The sequence below is a fragment of the Semicossyphus pulcher genome, unplaced genomic scaffold, assembly GCF_022749685.1.
Source record: "Semicossyphus pulcher isolate SPU_LCO1_2020_fin unplaced genomic scaffold, fSemPul1.0.p SCAF_28, whole genome shotgun sequence".
NCBI classification, from domain to species: Eukaryota; Metazoa; Chordata; class Actinopteri; order Labriformes; family Labridae; genus Semicossyphus; species Semicossyphus pulcher.
The window spans coordinates 20,494-35,160 of NW_027211702.1; positions in this window are offsets into that span (position 1 = coordinate 20,494).

Consider the following 14,667-nt stretch of genomic DNA (forward strand, 5'->3'; position numbering starts at 1 on the left):
GAGAGATAAGCATGCACAAACAAGGTAAAAACACACAGACATCAATGCAGACACACATAAATACTGGCCTCCTGTCAGCCTAATGAGCCTTTCAAAGCCTCATGAGGCCTCATTATTATAACACAAATAATGTAGGTGAGTTTTTTGTGAGCTATTAAGACGTAAAAAGCTAAGGAGGGCAAGTGTTTTGTCTGTCTCTGTGTTAGTGTAAATGGTTAGGGTAAATATTCCGGCTACAATAAGGATCACATCAGTGATCATCTAACATCCCATTCAGTATTTAACTCCCTGCATTAAATTCCTGCCGACAGTAAACATTACCGATATTTGTGAAAAGCTTTGTGTGCATTCAGGGACAATGACATGACTGGTTAGCTAGTTAGTAATTTCACAGTATGTTTTACAACAAGACTTTTTGTTAACTGTAGGCAATGTGATTGACTTTTAATCTGGCTAGCATAGCCATTATCTTTCTGGCTAATCCATGAGTCGAAACCACTTTGTAAACTGCTAATATGTAAGACCCGTTCTAGAAACTGGAATTGTCAACGATATTTCCATAGCATTAGAGCCTTGTGGGTTGAGAATGATTTTTAAATTTTTTTTGTAAAACAGTATTTTATTCTTTATAATTTGATTGCAAAACGCATGGAAACATAATGAATTGTCATTTTTTCCCTTTAGCCTCAGATCACGGAACAAGCCAGAGAATGCCCTTTGAGATAGAGTCCATAATAAGGAAGTTATGGAGTGGAACAGTCCTGCGCTGCTCCATGGGGAGTTCTGGCCTCAACATGGTCCATAAATTCCTGATAAACATACATTTTCTGTCATAGCTCTAAAAGCTTGTTTGTTTTTGTTGTAGTAGTAGTCACTATGTTAGGAGGCTTACTGTTAAATTCATTGTTTCATTTGCCAATTATGTGACATAATCAGCCCCAGCTGGAAACAGAACCAGGGCAATCACATAATTTTATACGCTGTAAATTTGTTTTGTTTTGTTTTTTCAACTCTGCTGTGTAAGGTGACCTTGAGTGCTTTGAAAGGTGCCTATAAATAAAATGTATTACTATTATTATTATTATTATTATTAATTGTGGTTATTACTACTTCAAATTAGAAGATGAAATGGCAAGATGGTGGGTCTGCCCTATCAATCAGAGAAGGCCAAATTTCTTCTTACTGGTTTCTGAGCTGACAGTGAGCAACCCCATCCGTACTTCCTGACATTAGCACAGCTGGCTGTCTGCTAGACGTCAACACAGACACAGACACTGAGTTTAACTTCACCTGTTTGTGTTGTTGGAGACCTTTGGGGATTTTTTCATTCAAAGTTAAGACAAATAATCTGTCTCTGTGGGATTTATGAAACTTTATGGCTGTGCAAGAAGTCTGAGCTACAGCTTTTCGGTGAGTTAAATGTTAGTGTTACTGTATTTAAATAATTTTAGAAACTAAGTAGCAGGTATACTGTGCTCCCTTTAGCTGCTTGTTAGCCTGTGCAGTGTTTATCAAACATTTATTTAATCATCGGCCAGTAAATAGGAGTCAGGAGTTTAAGAGATTACAGCGGACTGCACTGATGAGAAGATCCGTTATTTTAAGTTTCCCGTTACGTGTCGGTTCTCTCACCGGGCGAGCGAGCTACTTCTTTAGCCTGATAACTAAACACCTGCAGTCAGTCACCGACAGAATCTCCTCCTGGCAAACTAGCTCATACATTATTTATACAGTCTATGACTAATAACCGTTAGCTACGCTGAGGAGCATATAGCCTAGCTTCATAGCCGTAGCTGGCTGATTCATGTGGCCCGCCCATAGTCCTCAGCCATAGGCTGTAGCTTGGTCGCGCTCCGCCTCTTTGCCTGCCTCTGGATTAGCCGGCTGTGGCATTTCCAATATGGTGACCCCCAGCGGCGGCGCAATTCGGCTTCAAGACGCTGCTTCAGAAACCAATGGGTGACGTCACTGAGACTACGTCTATTATTTATACAGTCTATGGTATAAACCCAAGGGCATTTTATGTGCCTTGCAGTGCCCATTCATTGAACTTGGTAGTAAATGATACAACCTTGTGTTGTCTGCGAGCAGTGGGCTTCTTTGAAACAATCCAGGATGGCTGTGGCTCAGTGGTAGAGTCGGTTGTCTTTCAATCGGAAGGTCGGACGTTCATTCCCCAGCTCCCTCGGGCTACATGTCGAAGTGTCCTTGGGCAAGACACTAAACCCCAAATTGCTCCCGGTGGCATAGCCAACAGATATGAATGTGATATCTGATTGACAGTTGGGCACTTTACGTAGCAGCCTCTGCCATCAGTGTATGAATGTGTGTGTGAATGGGTGAATGTGATATGTAGTGTAAAAGCAGCTGTGAGTGGTTGCAAAGACTAGAAAAGCACTATACGAGTACAGTCCAGTTACCATTTACATTTAGGAGGTTTATAACTTTTTCTCTGCTTTCACCTCTTGCTGGGACATGTTAAAACAGCACATAGGCGAGTGAGGCCTCACAGTCAAGACTTTAAGTGATACAAGATGGAAAAGTCTGGCTGACAGGCTCAAACCCATCCGACACCAGTTAGGTGATGTTACAATGTTCCAATTTCATTTAGCAGACGCTTGTTCAAAGCAACATAAATAGTGAGAGTTAATACAACACAAGCAACGATCAAGACAGGAGGGAACAAAGTCAGTAAGTGCCAAAAAACTGCTTCAAGTGCGACCGTACACTGGTGCCAACAGGCAGTGTATAGGGCGTTCTTTTTTTCTTTTTTTGAATAATAATCATCATCAGCAACATCAACAAGATCAGTATAGTCATCATCACCATCATGAAAATCCTAGTCAGCATAAACTACATCCTCGATGTCATCATCATCAATAGCATTAATATCATTAAGTGCAGAGGTGTTCATGAAAGAGCTGGGTCTTTAGCTTCTTTTTAAAAGGTGGAAATGGACTCTGCGGACCGAATGGAGTTTGGTAGCTTGTTCCACTGCCTGGGGATTACTGAGGAGACAAGTCTAGCTGGCAACTTAGGGCCCTGTTGTGGCGCCTTTAATTGGCAGTCAGGTTGGCAGGAGCCATTTTTGTTGCTGTTTTGTAAGCAAGCAACAGGGTTTTGAATGTGTGATGTATATGATGCGCTGCTATCACTGGCAGAAGATGAACATCTATCTTGCGCTTGTGGAGCTAAAACTAGATGCGAAGCAAGATGCATTGCAGCTAAGATCAAAACCTATTCATTCATTTGCTCCCTCATAATGTGGTATGACATTTTAAATGAGTTAAATATTACAGGCAAAATATTACAGACAATGAGTCTTGATGTACCTCATGCAGTGGCACAGCTGAACGTGACAAAATGATTCCTACTGGATTAATCGTGCAGACAGCATTTTTGAGAGAGTACTGTGACTTAATGCAAAATCATTGGCGGAGGATATGGAACTAGATGTCTGCTTTCCTCCACACAGTGCAGTGCGAAAAACAAAATACTGGACTGCGCTATCAAAGCTGTGGGAGAGCGTTTTTCTCAACTCCAGGAGCACGGGGACATATTTGGGGTGTTGTATGACATTTCATCCATCAAGGAGAGGGACAGTACGGACGTTCTCCAAGAATGTACAGCACTGGAAAATGCACTGACACACAGAGACTTCAGAGATGTTGATGGGCAGGACATTTTTGCGGAGTTTTGCTTTGAGTAGACATCTAGTAGCTGGAACTACACCACTAGATGCGCTCAAGTTCACCTGTGAAAATGGGTTGGAATCTGTTTTTCCCAATGCTTTTATAGCATTACTAGTGCTCCCTGTTATGGTTGTGTCAGGAGAACGCAGTTTCTCCAAGCTGAAACTAATAAAAAACTACCTCCGCAGTACAATGAAACAAGATAGACTTAATGGACTGGCAACGATCTCCATAGAACATGAATTGGCACAGAGAGTGGACATTGAGGATGCAGTTAAGACCTTTGCTGCGATGAAGGCCCGCCGTGGACACTTCTGAAACTACGGTAAGCTTCAGTTGCTGAGATGATGAAATGTGTATTTCATGTGTATGTTTGACTGGCGCAGTGGTGTATATGGCAGATTTGTGTTGGTATTATTAAGTTGGAGGAGCTGAAAAGTGGATAATTTGGAAATTTACCATATGTGCTTTCATGACTGCTGTATTGTGAACCCGGTTATTAGAGTTATTATGCATAGCTGTTTGGTGTGTCATTTGTGTATGGTTGCGCTAAATGCCCGAATGTTGCACGTCAACATTCTCAACTGAGTCCACCGTCCTGACAACTTCAACTTCTGAATTTCCTATGCCAGTTAGAGGAGTAAACACCAATATGTCACTGTGCTCAGAGCCCTGACACTAGGCAGAGTCAGCTAATAAGATAAGATATTCCTTTATTGATCCCCAGGGGGGAAATTTGGGTGTTGCAGCAGTACAAAGAAAAAAAAGCAATTAAGTAAATACAGTATAAAAATAAGAATAGATAGATAAATAAAAATAAAAATACGAGGTTCGAGGTAATAGCACAGCTAGCGGCTAACTGAGATCTGTAGCTAAAGAAAGTTATACTTAGCAGCAGTTACTTTAGTGAAGCCATCTGTCAATCAGAAACAATGCCTCAACTACAGTTGTCTGGGTTTTTATTACATGCTGTAAAGTTGTGTTTTACACAACAGGGTCATGGCCCTCATAGTCCGTGAGCCAGTAGGGTTGGTCGGTACCATCTGAGGGGAATAATGCTCATAGTGATTTTTGGCAAGGTATACATCTCTAGAGTTAGAAAATATGTGATAGCATTGCACCAGTGGTAGCTTTATGTGTGCTGTCATGCATTTTATAACACTACAGAAATGTGTATTTAAGGGTAAAGATAAACATATATGTATATTCAGCATAGTGGTATTTTGTCACCAGTGATCAATCAACATTGAAATTTACCATAATGATTCAAGTTCAAGCACTTTTCATCAAATGTTATTAAATTCTATATTGAAAACTGTATCATTGGTGGCAATCGCAGTACATTGCCCATTTCAGTAGAGTTACGAATATTTGCTTATTTTTGAAAAGGCAGTAAAAACTTAAGGACACATAAAACCACATGTATATGTAGATAATTTATTCAGGAATTCAAATAACTAATTACTTTTTGTATGAATTCCATATCAAGATCAGTATAACAGAAAATGTTACCCCACCGCCCAAAAGATAAAAACCTAATTTAGAGAGATTTCTTAAGTTTGATCAATGTCACTGTATTTTTCATATTGTCACTGAAGGATATACTCCTAGAATTACAAGAATAAGTGTATAAGAGCAGATTTCTGAACAAGATAATTATTTTATCCCTGTAATTTCTCAATTATACAGGTGTATGGGTATCAAACACCGGTAGTCCACAACTTAGACTACTTTGGCACTGGCTGGTTCATTTATCTGTGGTTAGTATCAAATCAAAACAATCTTAAGCTTTTTTTATAGCACATTTTCTATTATATTGCTTTTGTATATATTATTATTGTCTATTTTTTTTAAACCTTATTCTGCTTAAGTTCACTGACAGTAGGAGTATTACTGTTAAATATCGTTTTACTTCTTTTGGTTCTACTTCTGTGTTTAATATTGTGCACCGAAACACTAAGTCAAATTACTTGAATGTGTAAACCTACTTGGCAATAAACTTGATTCAGATTCTATAGATTTACAGTATAATATTTTTAAATGTGGGGTTACACATGGCCATAACCTAGGCCCCATTTGGTTGTAAAATGAAAATATTTAACTCAAGACTGCTTTCCATACTTTGTTTTACATACTGTCACAAACCAGGCTGCATGGCCATAACAATCAGAATCAGAAATACTTTATTTAAATTCAGGAAAGAAAAATTAACTGGAGCAGCTGCAACAGGCTGCACGCGCAGTTGGCGCATGTGTACTACAGGACAAAAGAGGGAGATGCACACAACCTAGCCAATTAACATTATTTATTGAAGAAGGAATAATATAAGTAGAGAACCTAAACTACTGGTGGTGTGTGTAGTCAGTGAGATCAGCAGTGTAGGTGAGTGCATGAGTAGGGAAGAGTGTAGGTGCAATGTTGTATTGTGCAAGAACATAAGCCAAACACCAACCAAAAAATAAAGGGGGCCCTATCATACACCCAGCACAAAGCGCCTCAGCGCAAGTGTCATTGCTATTTTCGACCCGACGCAGTTGTCATTTTTACTCCCAGCTCCCACGTTGTGTAAATAGCACGTGATCTTGCGCCCACGTTAGCGCCCATGGCTGTGTTGGTTTTGAAATGAGGTGTGGTCAGGCAAATGGGTGGCGCGTTGCTATCTTGAGGACACAGAAAGCGACTGTGCCTTAGACCAACAAAAACCTGGTCTAAAGTCTAATGTCTATGGTGCAGTCTGCCTCTGCTATTTAGAGGGCGCATTACATCAGAGAGTTCACAACACAAGTCTGTGATTGTTACACACAGAGGGACTCACAGCAGCACCTCTACTCATGAGGAAAAAGCTGTGTTTTCGCAGATATAGTGAAATAATTTTGCCGTCTTATCTTGTATAATATAACATAAAAATTTAATTTGATAGTCAAACATTTTATTATGAAATTATAGATTGTATTTCTGACTTTGAACATCATCTTACTTCACAAAGAGCAATATTCTGTCGATAGAGTAGGCTCCATGAGGACATCTGTGTCTGCTGCACCTGTGCCTGTCTCCTACAAAATGGAGAGTGAATTTGTGGTCCTGGCTCACGGACTATCAAAGACCTCTATTATTATGTGTTCTGATAATCAATAAATCCACTGCATCGTCCTCCTTTTTCAGTTTTCATTTGCAGTGTTTTTCTTTAGCATGTGTTGGTTTGTGTGTTTTTTACTTTGCATCGTTTCTGTACTTGTTTTCTTGCAAGCTTTTTATTTGCAGCATGCTAGCATTGTTGTATCTCGTTCAGGCTTTTGTGTGTTTTTGTTATTGCATAGTTTCTGCTTCCAACATCCGTTGGCTGTCACTGGGAAGAATGGAAGACCAGAGCAAATTTATATCCTTTGACTAGAAACCATCTTCCATTTCAGCATGTTCCTCTTCCTCATCAGTAAATTATTCCTCCTCTTCTGCTGAAGCATGATCCTGGTCATTTTCAGTGTTGTCCTCTAATTCACTTTGTCTTCTACTTCTTTAGATTACTTCCAGTCACTTTCCTCTTCAACAGGGTTCAAATGAAGTCAAGAACCTCTGATACAGTGTAGCACTTCTTAATTGTCACTCTTCAGACTAAAATGTGAAATTGTCCCAAAGCTGAGAGTTTTATTGCCTTTTGTTTGTTCTTGTCGTGACCCCATGTAGGGAAAGGCATATCAAAGGTCTGACAAGAACTAGTGTTTGTGCGTGTGTGTATATATGTGTTCTGCTGGGGAGAACAATAGTGTGATCCATTGCCTCATTGCATCACCTAGGTGGGTCTCAGTGTGTGTGTGTGGTCTTGAAAAACCAGAAAATGGCGAGTTTTCCTTTTGCACCAAGCAGCAAGAAAGTAAGAGCTCTACATGTTTCACATAATTTGCCTCACTATTGCACGCTATGTGACTATTGCACATGCGCACATCGCTATTGCGATGGTGGTTTTTAGCCCTATACTCAACTGCCATGCCAAACAGAGTGGCTTTACTAAAGTTGCATCTGTGCCATTAAATGCTCAACTCACCTCATATAAAGTAGTTTACAGAATTGCTTCATGTAAAAAGCTGCACACTATAGCTGAGGAATTAATGCTACCCTCAGCTATTGTGGTTTCACCAAGGATTGATGAAACAGTCAGCAAACTTAATGCTGCGTCAACACCATTGCAAGGTGCATTTATGAAATGTCAAAAGATATTGAGGATTTTTTCTTTGCCGACATGCATCTCTGAGATATTTCAAGTGTACCTAAAGTCATCCACCAAAAATAAGTGTTAATACAAGTAGGGCTGCACGATATATCATTTAACCTACACAGTTACAATTTGGCTGTCACGGTTTAGGTTTTAAACAAAAAGTTGAGGACCCAGAAGAAAAAATGCACAGGAAACACAAGGAAACACGGTTTCTGGAAGTAGGACGACTGGTCACGGACATAGACTCAATGAACTGGCACAAAAGAGTAGGAACACTGAGACTTAATACACACAGGGTAATCAGGGACAGGTGAGACTAATTAACACAGGTGAACACAATGAGGGCAGAGCACACAATCTAAAAGGCGGGAAACAGAACAAAGGTAGGAAGTAAAACAAGACATGAAATACAAGGGGCAAGAACTACAAAATAAAACAGGAAACACTAGAAACCTTATGCAGGACTAACAGGGCTACAAGGTAAAACAGGAAATTCTCAAAATGAAATGCATAACTAAACCAGTGTCAGGGTTCAATGTTCCCAAAAAGGTGAGGACCCAGATGCAGATTTAAAAGATTTAATAAAACAAAAATCCAACTGAAGAGCCAACAAAAACAGGCAAAACCTCAAGGAGCCGGGTAATCCAAAATCCAAAAAGACACATCGGCAAACACAGGAAGACATACATAAGGTTTTCACAGACAAAGACAAAGACAATGTACCAGCACAGAGACAGGGGAGCACAAAGACTAAATAAACTTAGGAGGTGAGGCTAATCAGACACAGGTGAGACATCCCAAAACAAAACAATCCGGGGGTCCGGAGGAGGGACTCAGTGTTCTATTGGATTCTAGTGGAACCAGAACCAGGAACTAGGGTCAGCCGGACCACCAACAGGGAACCAGGTGCAGGTGTCAGTCGGACCCCCGACGGGGAAACAGAAGCAGGTGTCGGCCGGACCGCCGACGGAGAACCAGGATGGGGGTCCTCCAGTGGGTCCAGTGGGGGTGTCGACCGGGGGAAGCCGACGGAGAGCCAGGATGGGGGTCCTCCAGCTGGGCCAGAGGGGGTGTCGACCGGAATGCCGACGGGGAACCAGGATGGGGGTCCTCCAGCTGGGCCAGAGGGGGTGTCGGCCAAGACGCTGACGGAGAGCCAGGAGGGGAATCCTCCTGCTGGACCAAAGGAGCCATCTGGACCTGGGGAGAAGGAGTCAGCCAGGGAGCCGACTGGACCCGGGGGGCAGGAGTTGGCAGGGGAGCCGACTGGACCCGGGGGGCAGGAGTCGGCAGGGGAGCCGACCGAAATGCAGGAGCAGGAGTCGGCAGGGGAGCCGACCGAAACGCAGGAGCAGGAGTCGGCAGGGGAGCCGACTGAAACGCAGGAGCAGGAGTCGGCAGGACCTCCGACTGGAACACAGGGGTAGCAGTCTTTTGGGAGCTAGGCAGTGGAGGCTCTGAGGCTCTGGGCTGGGGAGAGGGGCGAGGAAGACGAGAGCCACGATGGCCACGTCTTTTCCTGGTGCCTCTGCGGGAGCCAGGAAAAATGGCCAAGCGAGTCCCAGTCCAGGGAGACCGCTCAAAATCAAACTCTCCTCTCACAACTCTAAAAATATTCTGAAAATATCTTATCTTTGAAAATAAATCAAAATTCTCCACGTCTCCTGGGTCCATGTCAGGCTGGTACATTCTGTCAGGGTTCAATGTTCCCAAAAAGGTGAGGACCCAGATGCAGATTTAAATGATTTAATAAAACAAAAATCCAACTGAAGAGCCAACAAAAACAGGCAAAACCATAAGGAGCCGGGTAATCCAAAATCCAAAAATCTAAAAAGACACATCGGCAAACACAGGAAGACATGCATGAGGTTTTCACAGACAAAGACAAAGACAATGTACCAGCACAGAGACAGGGGAGCACAAAGACTAAATAAACTTAGGAGGTGAGGCTAATCAGACACAGGTGAGACAATCAAGGGCAGGTGAAAACAATCAGGGCAGGGCACACAATCAAACAAGCAGGAAACACAAAGGCAGGAAGTGGATCAACAGGAGAGATAAGCTGACAAAGTAAAACAGGAAATGATCGAACCAAAGAGACACAAGTGAAATACTTAACTAAACAAGACTAAATACTGACAAGAACACAGAATAAAATAAATACAAAACTTAAAGATGAAAACTCATGACAAAGGCAAAGTGACAAGCTAAAACAAGAAATAATAACTGAACACCGAAATACAAGACAAAACCAGAACTAAACTAGAAACTCATGACAACCAGACTAGTTCAATACAGGAACACAATATACTAAATACAAAACTAAACAATAAGAACTCATGACAACAAGAGACAAAGTGATCAGGAAAAACAGGAAATAATATCTAAACACCAAAATACAAGACAAAACCAGAACTTCATAAAACTCATGACAGTGGCTAAGTGAAATTGTCACATTGTAGGAGGTGGGATGTCAATGAAATGATCTGAAACACATCATGCATCCAAAGTAAAACTCGGGAGTTTTTCTTATTCATCGACTAATCGACAAGAAAATCTGATATCACTTTAATGCAGCTTTCCACCAGAGCTCAGAGAGAACTGACTGCTGGCCAGCAGAGTGGCTGTGAGAGGGTTGAACCAAGTGTGGTTAAAGTATTAGGTTTTTGTTTTGTTAGCAGAAAAGACTTAAAATCCCCAAAAATTATAATTAAAAGTATGATGTTTATTTTTAATTGTATGTATATGTACATAAAAACACACTTCATTTATCTGGTGTAATTCCCTATATTTTTTCATATCGCAATAAATATCACAAAAGGAAACATAATTGCAGTGTCTGTTTTTTTTAATATTGTGCAGCCCTAAATAAAAACATACTAAAACCCCTTCACCCTAACACTTTTTTTCTTCTTTCCAGGTTAATTGCTAATAATCATTGATTTTGGAGTTTTCTTTACAGGTACTTTTTTGGTGTTCAGACTTTAGAAGACTGTACATCTGGTGTGTGAGGCTGATTGACATCTATCCACACAAGCAAAAGGGGGGACCATGCACTGAGGCTTCGGAGAAATGGAGTTCATTAATTGCCTCCTGACACTGGAAGGAAAATGTGTTGATCCTGGCACCAGATCTTTTAGGCATCCAACTACAATAAGACATTTTCAATTGTTCTTTCTACTGTTGATGCAGATAAATTATTGCAAATTTCAAGATTGGTGACTTGTGTGGATGATTTGTATCACTTCATGTGCCACCTAATTGCATTTCGCTACAGGAAAAGCAGAAAAAAACGCCCCTGTTCAAACCTGGTATTAGCATGTCTTTTTTGATGGGATCACAAGCATGACAGCCTTAAGTACAGGTCTAAACATACGCGGGACAGATTGAGGACACATTCAGATCTGCGTCTCTTAAAAATCTTATTTTGTATTCCTTTCTCATGTCACTCCAAGCATGTGTAAACGTAGAAGTGCATTAGAGTGGAGTGTGAATTAAAATACAGACAGATCGTGTCTGTATTTATTCAGTAAGGAGACTGCATTTAAGTTTTTAATATGGGACTCTCTTGATCTGACGAGAGGGAGATAAGATAATACTTTATTGATCCCCAGGGGGAAAATTCGGGTAGAGATGGCGTGGGTAAGAGATTTGATCCACGAGCAGTTTATCATAGTTTATAGTCGTGATCTGGCAGTAAACAGTTTATAATCAAACAGTGTGGGGAGGAGACAGACAGATCTGTGTGTTTTTCATTCTCTGTGCCTAGCTCAATAAGGTCGCAATCTGTTCTGTACTTCCGCCCAAGCCCCCAATAAGTATAAACTACATCTCCACATGCTGTGAATGACAGGAGTGGTAGATCCCGCAAGTGATCAGATCATCATAGTTTATAATAACGCATTTACGCAATAACGCTTGTGCACCTGAGTGTAGCTCTCCCCTTCTCTGTGCTGCGAGTCTGCATCACACTTTCTTTCATATGATGTTTTATATTATCATATGATAATTCTAATGACCGAGAATGAGCCTTTGTGTTTATTTGCATACAGAGCGGGAAAGTGAGATCCGATCACAAGTGGTCACTGAAGACGCATTCGAGGGGCTCATTAATGCTAGGTGTGAACTGCAGGCTTAGAGCTGTCCACTTGTGATTGGATCGCCCACGACAGATGCGTAATACCAAATATGAACAGGGCCATAGATTAGGACCACAGATTAGGATGTACATCTTTACTGTAAGGAATATGGGAGTTGAGCTTAATTTAAATAATAAGATTGTTCTTTCATTTGATAAGGTAAGTTTGTTATATGAAAACAAATAGGCATCTACAAGGCTGGAACATAGTGATATGGTAGTCACTATAGGTGCTTTTCGACACCAGCAACTTTCCCCAGTAACTAAGAACCTTTTGAGGAACTTTGACAGCAGGAACCAGGGTCTAAATTTAGTTCCAGGGTAATTGACTTACCCCCTGAAACGTCCCTGCTCAGGGTGGTTGTACTTTCCAAAGGTCCAGGAACTTTCAGGGCAGGGCCTGCAGTGCTGATTGTTTCTGATTGGTCAAGTACTCACAGTTTTATTTCACCCTAAAGGGTTGCTGATGATATTGGAAAAAAACATATTTCATATTTCTTCTTATTATTATTATTATTTTCCCTTTTAATTTTACCACTCTTTGTTCAGACACCTCGATTCAGTGTTATTTATACGGTATGTCATCAACTGTTTCTAATGGTGTCAAAATCTCATTTAAATCAGCGTAATCTGCACCCTGACAGTCATTTTATGAAAAGAAAACTCATTTCTCCTACTTCCTGTCGGCACACATAAACTCCCGCCATGTGTGTGCTGCGGGAGTAGACATTCAGCGGCATGTCCGCTCTGTGAACCGTCCGTTTATGTAGCCACAGCATTAACCAGCACCGGGACGAGGTGCTGCTGTTACAGGAAACATAAACGGATGGTTCACAGAGCGGACGTGCCACGGAGTGTTTATGGTTATACAGGCAGCACACACATGGTGTGAGGCTGCGTGTGAGTGTGAGTTTTAATGGCGGTTGGCAAACCAACTTAAGGGTGCACTACCGCCACCTACTGGACTGGCGGTGTAGTGCAGTTACTTTTACTGTTCATACGTCATTGGCCTGATTTGCATAATTTTTCCGGGACTTTAGGCAGCTTTGGAAACGCAGACAACAATGGGCCACTGGAACCATTTAGTTCCATGAAGAGAAGTTCTTGGAACTAAACGTTCCTGGTTCTTTTGGTCGAAAAACACCTGATGATAATGGTGATATATCGTTCCTTTTCTGATTACTTCTTTGCTTAAGTGAGAGGCCACAAATAAATAGTGTACATGACATTCACACAGCCACATACTTCCAAGTTCAAAAGTAAATGATGTAGGTTTTTTGGTTGCCTACGTATAGGACTACATATATTTTCATAATTGGTTCAAAACGGTCTTCTGGGCTAGATGGTTTACAAACTGTTCGCACCAGCATTAACACACTGTAAGAAGTTTTATAATTGTAGCATTTTGCTATCAAAATGAGGCCCTACTCCCTTTAAACAACTGTTGGACTGATAACAGGCAGGCTGTCATTATATTATATAGTATTGGATTATATTTCATGGAAAATGTACTCACCTGTTGCTTCAAAGTATGCTGCAATGTCATTCCATGCAATCCCAAATACTTTATTTATCCCTGGGGGGAAATTCAGGAAGCGTCTTAGAATTGATTGATTGATTTTTTTTTTTTTTTTTCACTTCAACTATCAATCTTCTACATCATTGATTAACTTCGTGATTAAGGTGTTTTTCAACAATTCCCAGTTTTCTTAAAGCCAACTTGGTGCAAAAGAGGTATGAATGTGTGTTCTGGAGAGCAGCTTTCTCTGAGCTCAGCAAGTAGCCCTTAGCAATATTGATTGCTAAAAGCTAACCTCACTGTCTCCCCCTCATAATTCTAAAGGGTATGATGAAGTCTTAGTTTGGAGAGAGGAGGCAGGAGAAATCATAAAGAAAAAGGGACTACCAAATAGGTTAATGCATTTAACAAAATGGGGCAACAGATGCTAACAGTCTGTGGAATTTCAAACAGAAGCAAGAGTGTGCTTCTCTCTTTCTCAAAAAAAAGAAAAAAAGACAAAGAAACAAAACAAACAACAACAACAAAAAAAAACCCCAAAATAAAGACAGACATAGAATAGTCAATGTTTGCACTACTCTGTCTGAACCCAAACAGAGCCATCGGTCACAAAATTTACTCCACTAAGCTCATACTCATCCCATAGTTCTATCATTCATCCATGGATTTTCTTCCACTTTCCTGTGGCCAGGTCACGGTGGCAACATGCTAAGCAATGCTAACCAATCCCCAGCTCCAAAAACCTCAAAACAGAGGCCCCACCTCAACTGGGTCCTTTCAATGCAAATCCAAAGCCTATGACTATACGTGAGCGTCGGAAATCAATCAACTGGTAAATTGAAAGCTCTTACCATGACAGTTAGGTAAATGTCTACATTGATGCCACTGCACCATCCCGTCTGTTAATCTTATGATCCATTTTACCTTTAACTGTGAACAAGACCCTGAGATACTTGAACTCTTTCATGCAGTAACTCAATCCCCATCTGGAGGGAGCAATCCAGAGAATCATGGCCTCAGACTTGGAGGTGTGGACTTTTATCCAAACCACTTCACACTCTGCAAACTGGACTCCCCGATTGCAGCTTGAGACCCTGTCTATGAAAAT